This window comes from Rhipicephalus sanguineus, chromosome 1 (genome assembly GCF_013339695.2).
Source record: "Rhipicephalus sanguineus isolate Rsan-2018 chromosome 1, BIME_Rsan_1.4, whole genome shotgun sequence".
Lineage (NCBI taxonomy): Eukaryota > Metazoa > Arthropoda > Arachnida > Ixodida > Ixodidae > Rhipicephalus > Rhipicephalus sanguineus.
This window is the reverse complement of record NC_051176.1, coordinates 235,786,417-235,807,179: the sequence shown is the minus strand read 5'-3', so window position 1 is coordinate 235,807,179 and position 20,763 is coordinate 235,786,417. Positions and strand designations below refer to the sequence as shown.

The following is a 20,763-nucleotide window of genomic DNA, read 5'->3' as shown; positions in this document are numbered from 1 at the left end:
TGGTACAAGAATGCCTTGCATTTGTTGCCAGGTATTTGCGAGCAGGAAACGAATCTGTTGTACCAATTTAGGCATAGCAATCTAACTTTCCTTTTCCTGTTTCATTATAGTACGTGTGCATCGCTTTAAAACAGTGCACAGTGCGGCAGCATTATGCGTATCTCTTTGAATGGACACAACAATGTGAGATCTTGCGTCTCGTGAGATAGCACTTTGTGAGATATTGTTTCGCGGTTTTCTTACTGTAACGACCCCGGGCGATGGTGGGCCCGAATACCTAACGGAATTTTTCATCGCTTACAACCACATCGCGGTGCCGGGACGTCCATTTGCTAACGGCATTGCATGCATGTGTCGAATAATTTAAATAAGTAAGACGCACACTCCACGCATGCATTGTATCACACCTTATTTCGAAATGAGAAGAAAAAATCAATGTCCGACTCGATATTTTAAGGTTGATGTTTCCTCTGAGATGTTTGTGTTTGCTTAAAAGATCGTTTTTTGTATAACCCAGCGCTTATGGTAATGTTGGTCTTATTACGCACTTATGACTCACTGACAGCCGTCAAAAAAATTTTTTTTTCACTCTAAAGGACGTTTGACCAACACACCCAGGTCTTCCTTGAACGTTCTTCTTTTTACAGCGTACTTTCCAGGCATGTTCATGAATGTTTTAGTACTTGGCACATGCGATATTGAACTATGGCTCTCTCGCTGCCGTCGCAGTTTAAAATGCGCGCAAGATAGAAAGTCCTTCTTCCGTCCCGTTTGATGTATTGGTCAAAAGTGGGCAGAGTAGATGTATAGGCGGAGCATTAAGTGATTGGGTAGGCACTGTATACAGCATTGCGCCATCTGTATTCTTGTGGGCGAATTCAAACCCTCGGTGTTCAAGACGAAACAACTCGCAGCCTACTTGTTAGAATAACAGAGAGCTGAGCTAGTTGGTAAGTATTCATTCTAAAAAGACAGGGCGTGCAAACACGGACACAAGAAAGAAGTCAGGACACCACAAACGCCGGTGTAACGGCGTTTGTGGTGTCCTGACTCCTTTCTTGTGTCCGTGTTTGCACGCCCTGTCTTTTTAGAACGACTACTTCTTAGGCCAGGAAGTTGCGTTATTTCAAAACAACCGCGGGAACCTAACAGAGGATGATCCACCGAAATAACAATAATAACTACAAACAAACAAAAATAGATAATGCGAATCTATGGCGGAGGAGTTACGTTTGTCACTTTTGAATGTGTATACCGCGCCTATGGGTGTATAAATAAAGAAGTGGCGCGTACCACACTGTCAGTGGTGGCCATAGTCCTTCTTCCTCTAGGCGGATGTTGCTCATTGTGAAACCTTTGTGATCTTGAGCATAGAAACGCGAGCCAAGACGGCCGATAGCTTCGTGTACGCGGTCTGCTAGCCAGCGTTGTGTTGGAGTTCAGCATTTTCGCCTCCATCGCAAATGCTGAAAAGACCTTTGAATGCGTCATATAAATTTTTGCGTTCCCAATCAGTTCGCCGGAGGTGGACGCGAGCTTCAAATTTACAACACGACGAGCGACCGAGTAGCGCGCGCGCCTGACGCGTACCAGGACGAGGTCTACGTAACTTCCGTAACTGTTTTGATGAAACGTAGTGCACCTGCCACTGTGAAAGCATCTAAGACAGGTGTCGTCACTGCATGAGAGCCTGCGTTGCATGCAGCTGACAATCTCAGCTTGCACACATCTCGCACAGCACACTACAAATACAGTTAATTAAAACAGATGCTTGGGCGAGTCGGTTCGTATATGCTTAAGAAATATTAAACAGTGCAAAAAAGACGGAACACCGAGAAAGACGCACATATGCAGCGCTGTATCTGTGCGTATTTCTGTGTGTTCCGTATATTTTACGCTGTCTAGCTTTGCTTAGAGAGAGAGAGAGATACGAAGAGGAAAGGCAGGGAGGTTAACCAAGCTTTGGCTCGGTTGGCTACCCTGCACTTGGGGTGGGGGAAGGGGAAATAATAGAAAAGAGAGGGTAAAGAAGAAAGAAGAAGAGTAAGAAAGGGATGGATGAACTACACAACACGAACTCGCGCTGTTAGTTCACAGGCGCTCGTGAAGTCCGGTGGCCCTCAAGAAGCACAAGAGGGCTTTCGTGGCCTTGCGCGTATGCGAGACCGTAGGCCAAGGTCCCAAGATCTTCTTTTCTGTCAGCGGTCTCGAGTCCAGGTGACGGAGCTTGACTTCCATACTACGTCGTTGAGCTTGGTATGATGGGCAGTGGCATAGAATGTGTTCAAGCGTCTCCTCGCAGGCGCAAATGTTGCATGCCGCACTGCTGGCCATTCCAATGAGACACGAATACGCATTCGTAAATGCCACGCCCAACCACATGCGGCACAGTAAAGTTGCATCGCGTCTTGAGAGCCCTGATGGCAAACGAAGTTGCAAATTTGGGTCAATCGAATACAGGCGCGCGTTGGAAAAAGTCGGCGTGTTCCATTGCAGAAGAGTGATACGGCGTGCAAGTGATTGTAGTCGCCACGCGGCGTCTGTTCTCAAGAGTGGTATGGGTGTCCGCAGATCTTGGTCATGAGCCGATCGTGCAGCTTCATCCGCGCGATCATTGCCGACAATTCCGCAATGACTCGGCAACCATTGAAATATAATATCATGTTCTTCCTCGAGTGCTTGGTGGTAGTCGTGCCTTATCTCGTACACGGATTGTTCGTGTAATCCGTGCCGTAAAGCAAACCGTAGTGTTTGTAAGGCTGACCTGGAGTCGCAAAAGATGGCCCATCGATTAGGTGGCTGCTGCAGGATGTACTTGACCGCATCTTGAAGCGCTGCGAGCTCTGCGGCTGTCGACGTCGTGATGTGAGAAAACTTGAACTGTAACAGTACGTCATCAGATGGAACAACCACCGCTCCAGTAGAGCTGTTAGAATTAGTGGAGCCATCGGTGTAAACATGCTTGCGATCAATGTAGGTTTCTTCCAACAGACGCAAATACAACTGCTTCATGGCTAGCGGTGACATGCGTGCCTTCTTAACGATTCCAGGAACCGATAAGCACACGTCAAAGTACAAATACAGGTTATCGCACGAAAGAATTCTTGACTGACTACTGGCCATATTGTATGAGCGTGCCGTAAACGTTTGCAACAGTCACCTTGTTAACGTTAAGGTAAACAACGCTTTTCCTCTTTGTTTATTAGATTATGACATTAGGGGGAGCCAAGTATCACCGCAACCCGCCCCCGCCCCCCCCTCCTCCTTCTATTGGTTGGAAATGCTGAAATGGGCATGCTTGAAACCAGGAAACAATCCTCAGCGTTCGTCGCAAGCACCGGCCCGTCACATATTTGTGACGATCTTATGGGCAGCGCACCAGTCGGTGCCATGCATACTAGAGTGAGCACTCATACAAAAGGAACCGTGAAAACACGAAAGGTTGGGCGAGTTTATACGATATGTTGAAACAGTGAAAGTTCCTTAAGGCAATACTAAGGAGAGCACAGGCGAAAGCCTATGCTCTTGTCAGACACTCATTACATTACTTTAACTTTCTCAGTCGACTGTATTGTTCCTTCCCCCCGCTGAAACTTTCTGCACCTCGCCTGGTTTTTCCCTACGTCCGGAATCTTCCCACCTTTAGAACAAGCGGCGCTCATCTTTTACTACAGCGCAAACACGCAAGGACACAATAAAAAGCGGACACACGAGCGCTGACTAACAACTGTTCCTAGTCAGCGCTCTTTTTTGTGTCCGCTCTTTACTGTGTCTCTGTGTGATTGCGCTGTATAGTATAATATGAATGTGCATCAACTCGCCCATGTCGCTTCGCTACACAAGCGAAGTTGTCATGTGATGATGTCGCTGAGACGACGTCTTATCATAGCATGACGCCATGATGATGTCACAGGATGGCGTCATGTGATATTGAGGTCGTATGATTTTTGGTACCACTGGTACTGCGCCGGACGCCGGATCTCTTTGCTCGATCCATCTAAGGATTTCGCCTTGGTAACTGTAGAGCGGCGAAAAACGGGATAGACGAAAAGAACAGAAGGACCAGCGCTGGGCAAGTGTAAGAGACGAAAGAAACCTCAGCGTAAGAACTCTGCACGCCTGGCCTGTTACATGTTTTTCCCAAAGCTCACAGTGCTAAGACAGGTGGCCCAAGCCTCCACATTTCCATAGCAACCGCGTCCGTGAAACTCCTGTTGCTCTCAGCCTGCAAAAAGTGTTAACTTCTGCCAGGGCTCTTCCGGAAACACATTTAGGGTCCAATTTCACTATATAAATATCCTGTGTTAAACAGAAAACCTTAAATAAATGTATTGATTATATCAAAATGCTGAAACCCGTGTTTTAATTGACACGATGAAAATAAATTTTACTGCGCGGATGCGGCACCGTCTATACATTATTTCATGAAGAGGCAGTATTTTATATGTATATCCATATATACACTCCTACACTACGTAACTCTGAGAAGGAGATGGACTTTAATTAATAGCGGAGAAATTTCCCTGGTGTACATGTACAGCACCAGATGACACTTCAGGGGCGTAGCCAAGGGGGGGGGGGGTTCAAACCCCCCCCCCCGAAATTTTTCAGTTTTGCTTGCGTATATATACACGCACACATACAAACGCACGCACGAACATACATAAAGTATGGTTGAACCCCCCCCCCCCGAAAAAAATTTCTGGCTACGCCCCTGTGACACTTGTATATCTGTAAAGCATGCATAGAACATTAACATAAACTACGTATGTATATAGCGCACCTAGTGCATAAGAGCTTCAACTACAAACCATTACAAATAAAATCGCAAGGGACGTCGATCAAGAAAAGAATAGCGCTATATAACTTTACATAAAGGGTGCCGTGTATGATAGAAATAAAGCACTCACACCAACAACACTTTTTCAGAAAGAGATCGTATGGAACGTATACACATCCACAAAAAGTGCTTGAATATGGCCACTCTCGTCAGCTTTTCTTTTCTTTTAGTGCTGATAAACCGCACTTGTGCGGGAGCTTCAATGAAGTCTCGATAAGTACTCTAAATTGAATGCTCCCCAGTCTAATGTGATCAGTGACACTTTCAGTCGGTGTCTTGGTGGGTCACGACGAGGGCGCTTTAGAAATGTTGCGAAATTCGCCTGACGCTTGGGCGCCGCACAAGCATGCGCGCACGCAGTGCATGCGGGCAGCGCGCTGAGCTCAGCGTCACTGCGCAGCGACAGGAGCCAGTAGGCTTAGCGGCTGTGCAGGTGTACACAGTATAGTGGCGCTGCACAAGCGTTTCCTTCAGCGCCCGCATCGAGCCGTTGTGCCCGTAATGGGCGGCGGCCGTGTAACTGGTGCTATCTGCTCACTCGCAGGCCCGGATAGCGCTACCGAGAGAGGAGGAGGAGGAGGAGACTGCAGCCGCTACACGCGTGGTCCTCAAGTCGAGCTGATCGAAGCGGCCAGCTTACGTGGCTTCTGCAAACTTGGTGGGCTATTTATGTTCTCTGCGACCCGCGCGGTATCTGCGCGGCTCGCGCTTGTGATTGTTTAAGCCGCCACGCTGCTGTTCTAACTAAGGACATTGATCGGGTGACCGGCCGGCTATTCGGGCAAGCCGGCCAATCGATTAATAACCCTGGACAGGCCGCATTTCGATCGGGATCAAAAAACGTCTGACCTCAGATTTGGCCTGCCTCGAACGGACGGCCCTGTCCAGGGGAAAGAAGGACGCCAGGGGCGCACATCAGCTGCTGCTGCTTCTTTGGTGCGAAGAGCCGAGCAACTATGCCCGCCAATTGCCTCCGAAAGAAGGAGAAAGGTGTTCCCTCAAGGTTTTATATATATATATATATATATATATATATATATATATATATATATATATATATATATATATATATATATATATATATATATATATATAGTTCTCTTTAGCGTTGTTTTATTAGAGCGTGCGGTCACCGGCAAAAGCCAGAATCTAGCCACAACGTGGTGTGCTTTTTATTTGGGCAGACAAACAGCGAGGTCTCTAGTGGTATGATCTCTCCCGTGGCCTGATCTTCCTGTGGGCGTTCCCCTTTCCAGGGCACGCCTTTTTCTTTTTGTCTTCGTTTTCGGTTTGCCTTTAACTTCGTTTATTCAGCGCCGCGCACCGGAAATGTGTCGTCAGAGCGTGATGGGTCTTTCGGAGAATCGTTTGTTGCGCCATGCTCCTTGTTTCGGCGGTTCCTCTCGTTCGTCCCTCCGGTGTTTTTAGTTCCGGTTATATGCGCCCAGTCGCGTGTTTAGAGATAAAAATATGTGGCTTTCTTTTTTCTTTTTGTTACGCGACGGCTTCTGCGTACCTTCAGCCATGTTCAAAAATAATAGAATAATGAATATACCCGCTTGCGTTGTTGATTTGTTCAGAAAATTAGGTTATGTCGGCGGCAGTATTCATCGCTTCCGGAGGTCACGAACCGCCTCCTTTTTACCCTCTGCCTCCTCGTTTTCAGCTCCATTCTCTTCAATATTCGGTACCTACGTTGAGCTATACTTTTTAATAATAATGTGAATGTCGTCACCGGGGCGCGATCAACCTATTTGATGACGGAGCTGCAGTTCGATCCAAAGCCTTTCGTATGGACATCCGACCCACGCAAGCACAGAGCCCTGAGGCGCAATAGCAGCCAGCGCCTGTATCGTGTTTTCTGGTTGTAGTGGTCTTTTTTTTTTTTTCTGTGGCGACGCGTCTTGCTGGCGTTCGCTGAAAAAGCGCTCAAAGCAAAAACACCCCCCAATAATAATATCTCTTCTGGTGCAATGGCGCGATCACTTTTAACGCTGCATTTATCCAATCATAGGCATGCACTCCTTGCCGTCATTCTCGCCCGCAATAGTTCTGGCGAGCGCCGCTACGCGTTGATGCGGTCGGCAGTGATGTAGTGACTTCACTGCGTGATTAAAACATTGAATCTATTGATATCGCCGCTTTGACTTATACCACGATTAGCCTCAGACTTATACCACGATTAACCTCAGTCATCAGTCTACGCGACCCACAAATAAAAAAAAATCGGTGCTTCAAAGGCGTTGGAGGGCCCCTTTAAGCGAAGTGCTGTACTCGTTCCGCTGTTCCGCCTAAAAGCTGTGCACACAGGTACATGCGGCTCCGCAGGAGCGCTTAGCTAAAACGTCCTAATAATCATAATAATGATAGTAAAGGTTTTCATACTACAATGGCAAAGTAAAAGGGAAATAGGTCTTGATACTCGGAGCACTTGGTACGTCAGCCACAATCACTTACAAACTACAGAAGTAGAGCCACAGAGATCCTTCTCATTGATCATACTCCTGTGTGTTCGTTCTCGTTTGATAGCGCACCATGGTCTGGCAACCCACACAAACGTATCTTCGGGCCGTGTTATTAAAAGAAAAAAAGAACGTTACAACGCGCATTCGCGCATTGCAAGATAACCAGCCATCATTAACACGTAAAGAATCCTACTATAACATGATGATAATGAATGGTTTTTCTTACGTATGCGCTTCTTCTTGTTCTTTCCTTCCTTGTAAAAAAAAAGAAGAAAAAGTATACTAACGCACCGTTAACACATGTGCATTAACACTGGATCGAGTATTTCTAACAATCTCTCGCATTCGCTGCTTTCTTCTCTCCTGTTTTTCCTAGTAAAAAAAAATTCAGTTTCATTTTTTTTACCCTTTACATGGCCAGAAGAGCGCAATACACGTGAAACAATATCTATTTTAATCTATCATGCGACAATGTCGACACTCTACGTGATATACTAATAAAACCTTTCGTCGTTAGACTGCTTTACGAAAAGTCCACACAGGGCTGAGAGAAATGAAATAGCACAAGAAAGAAAGAAAGCAGCGCACGATAACTCTAGTTTCGCAACGAACGTATAAGAAGTAAGTGAGTTGGTGCGCAATCATTCATCGTAAAGGTTCTCTTCTATCTAAAAAAAAAAAGTGGAACTAGCGCAGACCCGAGAGAATTCGGGGAGATTGGGAAAGCTTCCAGCGCGACGGTTACGACAGCTGAAGTATTCCCAATGCATAATCATAAAAAAAAATGCACGAGAAGCTGTTGAACACCGACACAAAGTTGAAACCAGCAAGCTAAGAACTATGCCAAACGCATTGCCCTTTCGACCGTCAAGAACGTAAGACCGCCGAGCTACACCACCTCGTCGTCTAAATCGGCTCCGTAAGTACGTCTACAGCGAGACGAGCCATCACGTCCCGGACGAGTGTACTCGGAGCCACTACCTCTTCAATTAATGAATACATAGAATTGACACTTTGTCTTAACGCGATAGCGTTAAAGAGCTCCTTTCGCAGGAATTCCGGTGTCGGCGTCGGTGTTGGCGTCGTTGGTTGTTAGCGAAAAATTGAGAAAGATGCAAATAAAATAGATAATAAAAATATTAGGTTCAAGTAAGAATCGAACCCAGGCTGTCTGCGTGGCAAGCATGTGTTCTACCACAGAACGATGCGATTGCTTGAAAATGTTTTTTGGGAAAAAAAAAACACTATATGAATGTCATGTAGTGGAGGGAGTCTCCCTAACACGTAATATTGAGTGGCAGAAGCGTAGAATCGCGCTAGGCGTCAAAACATGTGAATTGCGCAACGCGTGGGTGTTTTAAAGGCCCACCCATTACAAAGCGCTCAGGCATATTTAATCATCATCAGCTACAAAAGCATCAACAAAGTGAGAAGCTGCGTAGTTTCGCGTGTTGCCTTACGGACGCGTAGTGGGCCCTTCGCTGATTCGCTAAAGGGAGAATTATGGCGTAGTGGGTACTTAACAACTGTATTTGCGGTAGGCATTCTAGGATAGTTTGAAACGTCCAATGTTGCGCCCACAGTCTTTCGTTTCCGTTGAGGCATGCACCGAGAACCGAAGAAGGATAGCAGTTGAGAAGGCGATGCGCACGAGGTCCGATTACGCTATCGCGTTCTACTCTTGAAGGCGAAGCACGAGCGTCATCCTCCAATATTTTAATTGACTGTATACGTGCAGAAGATGTTGGCATCACGTGTGATGCCCGCTATTGCCCTTCTCTGACGGCCATTGCACTGCAAGATACAGTCCGGCTTAAAACAAAGAAACGAGCCAACAGGACAGAAACAAAATATTTGCCCGCTCTCAGAAACACTCAAACAAACGAGATAAGATAGCTTCAAACGCAGGGGCACATGGTTCACGTAAGCTACAAACTAGCCTAATGTACACAAAATTGCCAATAAAGCAGTCAGTTGCAGGTGTATACTGCACCCTAAAGAAGTACATTCTACAATGAAATCTATGTATTGGTACATCACATGTTGCTACACATGTTCTATATCAGCGGTAACTCCATATGTTCCGTAAACATTATCACCCGCGAAAAACATAATTCAGGAAGAACTAGTAATATCGCAAAGCCTGCGCATTAGCACCATCTCTTTCAAAACAAAAGAAAATAGCAGGTCGCCAACTTGACATAGTCAATATCTTGTACACAATAGCCTTTGAGCTATTTCAGCAAGCATAAATGGGTTTGCGACGCCGTGAGTTTGGCTTTTTTTTTTTGCTCGCTTTCTCTTTGATCATCTTCTAGCCGCACCTTTCATAAATTTCCTTCGCTATTTTCGCATTTTTTTTCTTAAGTAGCGACGCTAATCTGGCCTAGTGCGTTGGAAGCTGCGTTGGAAGTTACGTACCAACCAGCCCGCCTTTCGCCCCTACTCCAAGCTGGAAGTAATACAAATAACCAAGCGCTCATAATGAATGCCCTCACAGCTTCAAGCATCCTTTTATTTAACAATTCGTGCAGCACACTTTTCTTTTTCTAAACTGTACACAAACTGTATAACCTCATAATGGGCTCATTATCGGGTAATTCTTCCGAACGCTGCCCATAATTCTTCCATTGACACTGTAAACAGCATTCCCTCTGTCATTTTGTCCTAGTCGCGCCAGTACAAATGAACGCTTGGCCCGCTGTGCCCCTGACTGGGACCTGTACTCTTTCGAGTTTCTTCTGCACTGCGCTGGGCGTGTAGATACGAAGGCGTCTCCTTTGTGTGTATTGATTTAAAGACCGTATGATTAAAAAACTGTACATATTCTGAAGAAGGGCGGGGGGGGGTTGTTATATTTATTCATAGCTGTTCTTCCTCGATAGCCTGCGGTTTAATGTTAGACGCATGCCTCTACATATTTTGGGTAAGGAGGTTTTGACAGCATGTCACAAAAAATAGAATACCCGCTGCTTCGCCCACCGCTTTGCCCACTGCTTTTGTACGATATATATCTTACAAAGACTCAATGCGTTACACTACCGGTAAACCATTGTTGGTTTTTTTATAGGTTTCAGTAAACACTTCTTCCTTTTTTGTCTTTGTTGTTTCATGAATCACTACGGAAATATTGTATGCGCAAATTTCAACGTTGCCGCGTGCAAGTTGTTTTCTTGAGCCTAGGCTTTTTTTCGAATGCGCGGCGTTGTCGTGTGAGTGTAACTTTATATAGAGTCCCAAAATCCTGTTCGGTTTGGATTTGCCGGCCAGTAACCTGAAAGATCCTGCGCTACACATACAGACAAAAAACAAAACAAAAAAGAAGAAGATGTTCAAGGATGGAGAAGCTAATTATAGCGCATGAAGGAATCGTAAGTATGAGGCTCGAAATCATGGAAAACCGATCAAACGTTAATTGCGTTGACTTCGAAGGAATACAAGCTTTTTCGTGCACTTATTCGAGTAACAGTTGCTCATCTCCAATTATGCTTTTTTTTTCTTTTATTACGACAATTTTTTATGCTTGCCGATATGCCAGCAAAAGAAGGTCCTTCGGTGGAAGTAACTAAACAAGAAATACTAGGGGATAACGAGGGTAAGAAAACAGCAGCGGCAAGTAAACAATAAAAAAAATATAGGAAAGACCGTTGAGCTATAGCTGTTTCATAAGCGCTGTGCTCGCGAATGGCTCCTCCTTCATGCGATCGTTTCAAGTGTTTCTCACTGGGTCTGCTCTTTCGTTTATCTCGTTAAGTCGTACATATCATTTTTTTAGCCATTACGGAAACGCAATGCTTTGCGTTATATACGGCAAGCAAATGTTGCTCATCTTCCTTTAGTAAGAAAAGCAACATCTACTTAGTCTGCCCATTGTAATGTGTTGTTGCGCCATCTTTACGTGCCTTCTTTGCGATTCGTACTTGAAATTGCTTCAGTCAAAAGGCTCGAAGGCTGTTTCAGGGTATACGTTGAAAAATTGAAGCCCATCGCACTAAAGCCACGTGTCCCAAATGGTTCTTAAATCGGGGCGGCAATGCATTTACAGCGCTATCTTGCCCTTGTTCGTGTTTTGTGTGTTTGTGTGCGAATGTCCGGGAGCTAGGCTCGACCTTGTACGTTTAATATGCACGTGGGCTTCGGCAGTATGGCTGCTCACGTGCGATGAGTGCACGTATAGTGGGAAAGCATACGTGGTCATGCGCGCCAGTCGCGGCTTAATACGGCTGCTGCGACTTGGTTCGATTTGAAAAATGAAACGCTTCGAAGGGATGCAAATTACTATCCTTTTTTTTTTCTCTGACGGTTTGGAGAAAAAAGTCACGTTTATGTTATTTTTACTCTTCTCTCTAGCGACTGGTGCGGTGTGCTTGACAATATTGTAATACTCTCTCTAAAGGCGCGGGCAGGCTCTACCATAAATGCGAGCTCAGGCGGCGTCACTTTTAGACAGGCACAAAGAGAAAGAACTAACACACCGCTTAGCGCTTGCCTCCGTAAGGAGAGAAGCGTGAGGCGGCAGATGATGGCCAACTTCCAGTTCAGGAGCGCACGAATGCGAAAGCCGAAAGCCACTCCGTCGAGAAAAATCTGGACTCAGTTGAGAACTGCGTTCAAGGATGCATACGAAGGCAACGAATTTGGGTCGCTTCTCTCGTAGGCAACGGCGGACGCTATAGTGTAGCCGGCAAAGCACCGTCGCCGCAGAATCGCTTCTTTGACGCGCCTTTCGCAAGCGGTTTGTCCACTCCGATTCGTCCCCGTCTCTGTCGCCTCTCGAAGAGGGCAGGCGAACGTGACACATTTGCCAAAGATGGTCGTGCTTCTGCTGGAACGATGGGTCTCGGCGTCAAATAAAAGGGTGACACGGCGTGAGCTGGATGACGCTGAACTCAGCAAGAAAAGAAAAAAAAAAAAACGGCGCTATCTGCTGGCGGTGCTCTTCTCTCCGGTCTGTGGCACTGCTGTCGCAGTGTCACCAAGCCACACGTAAGGACACATTCAGGTTATAGCACCGTGCTCGCACTTCAACAACAACGAAAAACATTTGTCGAAGAAAGAGTGACTGACGATCATTTCTATCGTGCAAGTCGTTGCACCATCGGTATAACAAGAAGCTTAAATGTTTGATGCAATAAAACGTTAGAACATCAAACAGCGGGAAAGTGACTTTCTGAATTGAACTGGGTGTCACCATGGCGTCGAGGAGCTGATAAAAGTGCGCAAATATATCAAACCGTTGCCCCAACCCGATACTTTCAAGATAACTTTAATAAAGAAACCAATAATTAGGAGGTCAGCAAGTAAACAGCTTTTCTGGTAGTTTCTACACTGAGAGCGCAGGGAATTTGTGACAATGCTGCCATCACCGTTGCAGGCATGCCGTCACACGAGAGACTGACGCGAAGAAGGAGGAGCCAGTACTCGCCTATGTTTTTCGTTTTCCTTGCTTCGAGTCCCGAGCAACTGCAAGCTCAAAAAGTGGCCTGTTTTTCTTGCGAGTCACCCGTGCTGTCATCTAAGTGCCGCCTTTTTTTTACCAGCGAAGCTCTTTTTTGTTGACCCTTCGCCGTCCGTTGGCGTAACGCGGGCACGTCATGCACAGAAGCAGCGCTTGCAACGCTGCTTGCGTTCCGGCGTAGCCGTAATAGTAATGCGTTTTTTGGGCGGGTGCTCGGTTGGAATGGGCCACGGTCGCACTGGAACGCTACCGTAGCGTTCCAGCGCGTTCATGAATGAGCATATCGTCGCACCATAGAGTTTAGCATAGCATAGAGTGTCAAATAAAGAGCAATGATACAACACAGAAATACTGAAAAAATACTTGCTAAACATAGAGATATTTGAAAAGACTTGCAAACACACACACACACACACACACACACACACACACACACACACACACACACACACATATATATATACATATATATATATATATATATATATATATATATATATATATATATATATATATATATATATATATATATATATATATATATATAGGCAATAGCCTGACGAAGGAGGGCATGAGCTTCGCTGTTTCGACGGCTTTCAAGGAGTGGACCTGGTGGCTGCATTATTTTCTTTTATTTCTTTAACGCTTGGCTCGCGCATAGGCACCTATCGCAAGCACCGCAATGACGTGTTTTGTCAACGGCAAGTGAACGAGCGCTGTATACATCCACACCAGTTCCATCCGTCTTCGCGGATGACGCCCGAGATGCGTTGCTTTTCCAAGAATCCGCGGTGTGAAAGTAGGTTGATCGTCTCGAATGACAACAAACGCCGCCTGTTGCCTCCAGTTTCACTCTTGCGACGCGCGAAGTACCAAGCGCGGCATGCGAAACACGACGTCACCGAGGTGTCTTTAATCGGCCACGGGAAAAGGAAACAGAGCGAACGCGCTTCTGCACCGGAAGCACGGCGCGCTGACGTTTTCTTCCGGAACCGGGTCTTCCATTCAGCTTCCGCTTGCTTCTCTCTATTTTCTTTCTCCCTGTTTCATTTGGGGAAGCAATCAGTGAGCCTAATTACCCTCTTGACTCCTCTTTTGTCTCTGGCTGGCTTCGCTTCCGGGTCCAAATCACTTTAGGCGAACGAGTGAATGAACAAAAAGAAAAACAGTAAAAAAAAGTAGGACAAGAACGCTCAACTTAGAGCAACACAGCTGCTGCATGATAACTTTGTTTTACTTTCCCAGAAATCACTGCGAAACCGGAATTAGTGTTGTAAGTAAGGGCGTCGGCATAAGTTTGGGGCAGTCTGTGAGAGTGCTAGAATGACGTTTTGTGGCCTTTATGGCCGTTGCGGGGCCGTTTCTGGCGGATGTTCACACTACTTTCCCGTGTGGTACATTTTAACGGTGTGCTAGTCGTTGTCTGTGTAACATGAACGAATGAAGGAACATGTCTACTTAGCAGAGCCGATGAGAACATCGCTGAGAATCCCCTTACACATTGTGTAGTCGTTAGTGCAACAGTTTACAACTATTGTTGGTCGGCGTGTCTGGAAAGGACAAGAGTCCAAGTGTACAGGCTCCCTTTAAAACAATTATAAAGGGACTCTCAGGGAGACTGCCTGCCATCGGTGTCACCCTAATGTTCCAAACACACACACACACACACACACACACACACACACACACACACACACACACACACACACACACACACACACACACACACACACACACACACACACACACACACACACACACACACACACACACACACACATATATATATATATAAGGCGTAATAGGACAATCGAGGTAAAATCGAAACCGAGCATACGAAAAGCTGGCAAGTGGGTTCCTCGTTCTCTCATTTTATACGAAAAAGCGAAGAAGAGATAAAAAAGGCACACCGAAATTTGAAACCGAACGTCGCGAATAGGCGCGTCTGGTACCAGCACGTTTTGCATTGGCAAGCATTTGCCATGGCATGCTATCATTGAAAGAAACAACGTGCCACAAACATCCTTATTCTTGCCTTCGCAATTAAAAGTTGCTACAATGAAAGGAGACCGCCTCCCTTTTTCCCGAATAAACAAGTACCCCCAGTGTTATAAGCGAAATATAGTCAGCATGCTAGTTGGGCTTTTGACGTTAACTTTACTAGAGGCATGACATGTCCGCCTGGTTTAGGAACTCCCCAGAAAAAAAAAAAGTCGCATATGGTCATAGCCTTTTAGCAGCGAAGCTGTTTAGCAGATCGTTCCTTGTCCGGCGAACCAAAAAAACTATCATCATCATAAATGGGTATGTGCCACAGAAATGGGGTAAATCCCACCACTGACCACTCCATCCTCATAAACAGGCATGGGCCAAAGAAATTCGGTAAATACCCACTACTCACTACTGGTCCACTAAAAATGAAGAAGGCAACAGTTAGCCCAACAAATGGCTGTGAAGCAAGGGCGGCGAGCCGAAGAGCCCGAGTACGTACCACGAGAGAATACTAGGTAACGGAAAAAGATGGCTGATCCTTCCGGCATAGGAATCGGTATAACACGAAAGCGAAACGTGTCGTCGCAGAAGTAGTTGATTGCTTATAGTGCATTGGTATATGAGAGCTTGTACAATGTCTATCGTTGTTTGGCAGATGTAGCACCGCTTGATGTGGACGCACCCACGTTGATGCCTAGTGGCACATCTACGTACCGACGAATAACGCCCATGATCATGATTTAGCCCTTGTGGTAGCTGAAGTTGTTAAGATATACCAGAACATCGCATATGGTGAATCCCGCGCAAATATAGTAAAATATTCTAGAACACTTTAAATATGGCGTCAACAAGCACATAGTAAACACTGATACTCGATATGCACTCCTACAAAGCGTCGTGAAACGCGAAGAGAAACGCCACGAGCGTCGTGTCTTCCCACTAGCCTGGCCTTTAATTCTCACAGGGCGAGCGGGGAACGCGGTGCGACAGCCAGGCGAGCGTCGGAGAGCTATTTTTCGATATAGATGAATGCTATGAGCGAGGCTAAGGCTAAAGCCGTCGCATCGCGGCATGTTAAAGCGTTGACGAAATTGCACTTCTCCTATTGGAAACGCGCCGAATGGGACGGTCGTAGCAACAGCGCGTTGCCGGAGCTAATTGCGGAGAGGCAACTATTTCATTTATCTGAGTAGATGTCACACATGTCACCACCCCGTTAAAAGGGAACGCTCATAGCATCCATCCAAAAGCACTGCGACAGGAAAGTGTGAAATATAAAAGGCGCGTTCATGTAGGCTCCGTTATGTGTTTGGCGGTAGCTCAGTGGGCTAAACGCCCGCCAACCATCGTCGCGTACCCAGAGGTCGTGGGTTTGACTCCTACGACGGAACTTTTTCTTATAGCTTTTTTTTCTTTGCCATCTGATGGCGTTCATTTTGCTGACGTATTTCCGTGACGGAAATACGTCATGAAATTCTTGATGGAACCCGGCATAAAACACTTTCGTGTTAAAAGCAACGGCGACTGCGAGAAGACCCCGAAGCGATGGAAAGTCTACGCCAACGACGACGTGCCCGGAAATCTTTCACAGGCGTGAACGCTTGGTTTCAGCGCTACGTTCTGTCTCTGTAGTTTGGACATCCACGTCGTGGCTTTGACTGTCTGTGGTTTAACTCGAACCTCTTTGCACTGAAAATCAACCTAGAAACAACCTCGCATCACCTAGCTAAAGCCCAGCGACTACCTAGAAACAACCTAGAAACAACCTGCATCACCTAGCGGCTGCGATAAGACCCGAAGCGATAGAGGCCCTACGCCAACGACGACGTGCCTGTAGATCTACGAGAGGTGCGAACGCTTGGTTTCAGCGCGAGGTTCTGTCTCTGCGGTTTGGGCATACGTGTCGTGCCTATGACTCAACTCAAACGTCTCTACTATGACAATCAACGTAAAAACAAGCAAGCATCACCTAGCTGAAGCCCAGCGAGGACCTAGAAGCAACGTAGAAACAACCTTCATCACCTAGCAAAGGCCCAGAAACAACCTAGAAGCAACCAGATTAGCCTTCAGAATCGTCCAGTTTCTATGTTTCAGGCCTTGTGCGGCTTAGTGGAAGCTTCGCCAGTTTTTTTGTAGAGCCAGTTTCGCGTGGCTCCTCAAGAGCCGTGCTGCGCATGTGCGAGGATCAGTGATGTCACACAGCTGGCGCACCGGAGCCGGTACCTCCCGCGCATCGCCGCTGCCGCGCGCGACTCGCTGCCGCCGGTCTGCGCTTTCCAGAGGAGTGTTGTCGTAGCAGAGGTAGACGTACTGGCGCCGGCGCGCCCAGCTATTCGCCTTCGCTGTGCAGTCGCCGTCTGACACTGCGCTGGAGCCGCTTGATAGTGCTTCTGACTGGCGTTTGCCAGTGTAGTTTAGCCATGCAAAAAGGAAAGCGCAAATGCTGCTCAACGGCGCAGAAGAGCGGAGAAGCTTAACTCAACGGATCCCGAAGTAGATGCCTGGCAAAATAAATATACATGTGCCACATAATATGTATATCATGTGGGTGTCGTTGGAGCAGCAGTAAGCATGATAATCAAGCTAATCTTAGACAATCAGGAAAGCTAAGAACAATCAGCTGAACCTTTGCTAACGCTACGTTATCGTGGCATAGCCGAGCTAAGCCACTGCAACATTTTTTTTTTCATAAAGATATGGTTATTCTGAAAAAATAATAAAACAAGCCTTGTATACTATAATCGAAGGGAGTCCGTTTGCACTTTAACACATATTCCAGCATTATAGGAGAGAATATGGGAGATGATGGGGAAAAAAGTGACAAAACTTGCTGTTTGCCTGACCGCAAGTGTACGCTACAGACATGAGGAACGTACCGCGTTTTGGTGTAAGAATTATCGCACGAACAAAAGCTGCGAACAAATCTACAAAATCGACACGTTTGCAAAAACTTGACCGAGTGCTCAGCGAATTGAAAAAAATTCGCGAAGCTTGAACTAAACCGCGCAAGGCTTGAAACAGCGAAACTGGACAATTCTGAAACTAATCTGGTTGCCTTCAGGTTGTTTCTAGGCCTTAGCTAGGTGATGCCGGTTGTTTCCGGGTTGTTTCAAGGTCGTTGCTAGGCTTTAGTTAGGGAATGCTAGGCTATTTCAACGTTGATTCTCAGCGCAGAGAGGTTCGAGTTAAACCACAGACAGTTACGGACAACATGGATGTCCAAACTACAGAGACAGAAACTCGCGCCGAAACCAAGCGTTCGCCCCTTTCGCATATCTACGGGCACGTCATCGTTGGTGTATACGCCTTCCATCGCTTCAGGGTCTTCCCGCAGTTGCCGCTGCCTTTCCCGTTACCTAGTATTCTCTCGCTGTACGTACTCAGGATCTTCGGCTCGCCGCCGTCGCTTCGCAGCCATTTGTTGTTGCCTTCTTCATTTTTAGTGGACCAGTGGTGAGTAGTGGGATTTGCCCAATTTCTGTGGCACATACCCGTTCTTGATGATGATAGTTTTTGGTTCGTCGGACAGGGAACGATTTGCTAAACAGCTTCGCTGTTAAGAAACAAAGGTCAATAATAAATCATTTCTAACAGTTGAAATACTGCAGAAACGAGAGCTATGTCGACGGCTCCTATCCAGGACACGTTTCCGAGGCTGGTAAAACATCATTAAACATACAACTCGACGGTAGCGCTATTCTAAGGTATTAATACTTCAATATCGCATATCCGTAGCGAAATTCTTAAAAAGCGCGCACATAAACCAACAGCATAAACTCAATCAAAGTAAATTGGTATGGCAAGCTCGTTCCATTTTCAGGGCCCGATTTCACTCGTAGCATACACTCAGTACTTGTCACACTGCGCGAATGTATTGGTTATGGTGCTCGACTGCTGGCCCGAAGGTCGCGAGATCGTATCCCGGCTGCGGCGGCCGCATTTTCGATGGCGGCGAAAATGCTTGAGGCCCGTGTACTTAGATTTAGGTGCACGTTAAAGAACCACAGATGGTTGAAACTTCCGGAGCCCTCCACTACGGCGTCCCTCATAATCGTATCGTGGTTTTGGGACGTTAAATCCCAACAATTATTACGCGCAAATTTATGTATAATAAAACCCAAAATAACACGTTGGTAGGCAAACACCATCGAGATATGCCATCACATACCATCGCAGCAGCAACAAACGCAGCAAGTTTGTAACGTCGCGGGACGGTGCGGGTATAGCCCATATTGCCTTTTTTTATAGCCCGATCTTCTCAAGGCCACCAGGTCGAAACAGCAAGCAGACACGTGTTTCGGAGAACTGCGGATTGTTGCGTGCAGTACTTGTCGAACCATTCGCCTACATTTATGTGTTCAGGAAAACGCCACAGGGCTGCTAACGCACCACTATCAAGCAAATGGTACCTCATCTCTTTGCGTCAGTCTCGCGGTGATGTTGTTGAGTTGACAAAACGATGAGAAGAGAAATACGGGGTGTAAGGAGAAACGTTCAATGTGTTCATTCCTGTGGCCAGCACGTGATAAGTCACACCACTTGTTGACGCAGGCATTAATAAGGTGACAGCCAGCTACATCGACGCACATCAACGACGTCTTCCACTGAGGTCGCTAACAGTTTCATTTTCAGACCTCGTCGTCGACGTTGTAATGTCTCCGGCGAAGACTAATGGAGTATCCTTCTCGGGGTTATTGAGGTACAGCAGGGATCACTGCCCCGAGGATATGTGAGACGTTTCCAGCATTGAAAAGCTTCTGGTCAACTTTTGAAGAGCGTCGGGGGTCACTTTTGATGCACCCTCTATGTTTCTAATTGTTTCTGCCTGCTGATCTACGTGCACCATGGCGTCGCCAAAACACGTGCGGCGCTTGATAAGTTTTTTACTATAGCGCGCTTGTGTACAGCTATGCTCAGAATCTGCTCGAAATAAGTTCAACATCATCGTTTCTTTTGCGCTGGACAAAGGCCTGTTTTCAAGGTCAACAGTAATGAACCTTTCCTTTGTCGAAGCACTATCATGCAGCGACGAGCGAAATCCATGTATAATTTTTCAAACTGGAAAGTGAGCCCGGTTTGCATGAATAATTGAATATTCGGAATTCATTGATATTTGGCTATGCAAAAAAAAAGTCCTTCAGTTATAGCAACCCCTACTTCGCACTTGTTTATCTGGTCACATCGACTCGGGATTGCCTCGGCACACACACAAATGCCGTAGCAGGCTGACCTGTTTTTAAGAAGTTGCCTTCCAGGCCTTTGCCATCCCAACTTGTTCCCAATCAAGAAGCGTACCACCTGTGGGATGATGCGGCCAAATGAGAATCGCCCCGTATAACGCAGCATCGCGCGCACTCGGCCCTCCGTGGATTGCGGGTCCCGCAAGCGATGAGGCGGCACATCGAGGCGGCACGGCTGGCCACGCTTGCCCGCGGCTCTATTTTGAGCCCACCCTCCGAGGAGTCAGCATCCCGGAGCCTCAGGAGGCTCCTGCACAGGGGCCGTGTTGTCCCGAGTGCTCCGCTGGCGTGCGCCGGCCGGCGATCAATGGGGCAGCGAGTTCGCATGGATTCGGCCTAGAGCCACTTCGTGCTTTATATAGATGACGCCCGGTGGGCAATCGACGTCTGTAGGCACGCACTGACCCACATCGACCAGGCCACCTGGGGCCCACCGTGACGGGGCTCCGGGGTCACCCTGTGTATAGGAGCACACGGCGCACAGGCCGCTATTGGCGGCATGGCCCAGTGTATAGGGCGTCGAGCGTTGTTCCCACACCGAGCGTTCAGAGCTCCCAAGATGACCAAGACAGCTAAGTGTGGGACCTGTTGGTCAAAGTTAACATGATGGGGCTGGACAGTTCTTGTTCATGCTGCGGCGTGACAACTTCTCGCAAATGAGCTCCATCGTGTTCATTACGAGATGGCGACGAATGACAGCTCGTGCCAGCACACAAGTGGAGACATTTTGGCGTGGAGTGCAGCATGAACTGGGCCATACGCTGGGAA

At 46.9% G+C, this 20,763-nt stretch overlaps 1 protein-coding gene across 2 annotated transcripts in view; it reads left to right on the top strand.

The window, feature by feature from the left end:
* The window catches only part of LOC119375053 (octopamine receptor 1-like), a 517,375-nt gene that overhangs the window by 189,009 nt on the left and 307,603 nt on the right, over positions 1-20,763 (top strand). For both annotated transcript variants that reach the window (XR_005180346.2, XM_049420385.1), the window contains exon 3: positions 5,385-5,498. The gene's annotated coding sequence lies outside the window, so the exon portion shown is untranslated. The remainder of the gene's footprint in view (positions 1-5,384; positions 5,499-20,763) is intronic.